Below are 2,747 nucleotides of genomic sequence, written 5' to 3'. Positions count from 1 at the left end.
TATTTGAATGTTAGCATGCTACTAGTGAAGTTTTGCTTTCTTGCTCCTGTTTTGCTCTTACTTTACCTTCATTTCAGATTTGTTGCTCTTGATTCTACGGATGGACTATTTTTGTTAAGGATTTCTTTTTTCTCAAATTTCCTTTGCATGTTTTCTCTATAGTTTCTAAAAATAGTGCTTTCTTTTTTGTTTGTTGTTGTGTTCTTGTTTTTAGGCTCTATTTGATTTACAATTGGTTCAATTTTCTACCGTCGTATCATTGAATTTTGATTTTTTGTGCCCTTAGAGTCGTTTTGATCATTTTTATCTTGCATGTAGTTCTCCGTGCTTGGGATAAAAGTTTTTCTGTTTATACGATTATTTATTTATCTTTCTTCGATTTTGATTTTGGTGATTATTTTGATCTTCTTCATTTTGCATGTGGCCTTCAATGGATTTTGATCATTATTTTCATCTTTTGTATCTTGCATGTAATTCTTGGTAGTTAGGATAATCTTTTTTTTCTTTATACAATAAGACTATATGAGGGGAATTGGGTATCATATATTTGAGTTTCGATTCTAGTATGCACATACTCTGTTTTATTATAGTCATCATTTTTTTTTCAATTGTATTAGTGCAGTGTTTGCTAGAACATTGTTACAACTTTGCCACCTATTACGTATAAGAGCTAATCTTCTATAATTGTAGACTAATTAATAATTCTCTATATAACTATGCATTTAATAGCAGTTGAACTTTATTTTTCCTTTCGAGTGTATTTTAATTTTTGAAAGAAGTATGGTATGTTTTGTTATTCGGATAAATGCTGTGGGATGGATACTTGATAATATGTAGTGCATTGTTGTCCTTTTTGTTCTACTTTGGTGACTAGTGTTTATATCCATAGTTGTCTTGTAATGGTTTTTATAGAGAGATTAAAAGTGAAAAGTTCTACTATGAATTTTGTATACTAGTATTTCGGACAACGATAATGCAATAGAATAATACTTTTGCCAATTAGTTTTTATTTGTCCTCATTGTATTATATCTACAATGCCAACCAATTGAAAGTATGCAACCTTTGAGGAAAGATGTGCTGAGAGAAATTGTCGGCATTGTGAGAGACATGTTGTGGTAAAATTTAGGAAAAAAGCTAAAACCAGTCTAGATATTTGTACTGTTACCTTAATTGAATTTAGTATTCATGAATCTACTCATCTTTTTCCTAGCACATTTATGAATTGTGCCATGTCTAGTAGTAGCACTCTTATGTTTTGTATTGTCCCAAAATTTTCTATTAGAGATCTTTTTTAAAACAATTTCAAAGATTACATAGCATCTACATCATATCAGGCAGATCTTGTTGATGTTCCAGCGTATTTAGCTCCTCTATTGATGAAGGCCTTGTTCCAAGTTTAACACGTTTTGAATAAAGTAATTTTACTCTTACATCTTATGGGAGAAACTAGGATGTTCTGCATTGTAACTATAGACTTGCTCAGCATTTGTGCGATAAGAATCAATCAAATAGTAGTGGTGAATATTCTAGTGGAAAAAGAGCACTCATCAAAGCTAATACTTCTTTGTACCGTATGCTCTCTACATCATAACACTTGATCAAGAAAGAAATGCTTTGGAGATGATAATTCGAATTAGTTGGGTTGCAACCAAAGTATGGAGACAACTATCTCTGCAACAGATTTAGCAGTTTATGAACTTCAACATGAACAAAAAATACTTCCTATTCCCAATGTTTTAAAAATCGGACCGGACCGGTCGAAATACAAACCGGCTATAGCTCCGATCCGGTTCATATCTTAGTTTGACTTGACACAAGAACCGGTCAAAACTGGAAAAATCCCTTCAAATCGTATAAAAGAATCGTGATTTTTTATTTTAAAACATTTGATTTCCTTATTTCGGTTAACTACTATGTACAACCCTAAGCCAAAGAGTTTTCTCTCCAAATAGCAAATATTACTATTACATCCTCTCTAGCTCTCTCTGGTTTCCTTCTTTCAGTCAACTCTCAAGACAAAAGTCCCAATTTCAATTCTCTTCTTCAATCTCCAAAGACTCCAATTTTCTTTGTTTTCATTTCAAAAGTTGAAGCACTAATTGTTCTTGCAAAAGTTGAAGCACACGACTTAGTTAGGCTCCAAAATTTCAAGCTATTACCAATTTATCAGGTTAGTTTACCTTTTCTTTCCTTTTTTTTTTGCTCTTGGTTGGTTACTTGATGCGTATATGCTTTTTATGGTCTATTTTTCCTATTTAACTTAGAATTATGGGTTAAATTAAATATTTTGAGTTGATTTTAAAATATATCCACTGTTGTTATATAAAGTTCAGAGAAAAAAATTTCACTTTTACTCTATTTCTTGTGGAACTTCAACAATTAACGATGTCTTTGTTAGGTCTCTGGCCAGAAGCATTACATTTATTTAGTGAAATGTGGTTGTCTCAAGTTGGCTCTCCAGTAGTTTGATGAATTGCTTGAGAGGGACGCATTTTATTAAATGTTGTAATGACATGATTATATAGCTGACAGTTGTTTGACCTTGCTATTAATTAGATTCTAATTAGTTCCCTAGCTGGTGATGTTTTCTTTCTGAGACTTTTGGGTCCTTTGTTTAGAGGTTTTTTTATTCTGCATGTCGCTTTTGCCACTCTCCAGTCCCAAAACTCTCTCTTTGAATTTTGGCGTCAAAAGCAAACAAACGTTTTTGCACTTTGTTTCCTGCAGAATCGGAATCAGGTTTGTA

This window comes from Coffea arabica, chromosome 10c (assembly GCF_036785885.1).
Source record: "Coffea arabica cultivar ET-39 chromosome 10c, Coffea Arabica ET-39 HiFi, whole genome shotgun sequence".
NCBI classification, from domain to species: Eukaryota; Viridiplantae; Streptophyta; class Magnoliopsida; order Gentianales; family Rubiaceae; genus Coffea; species Coffea arabica.
This window is presented reverse-complemented; position numbering follows the sequence as displayed.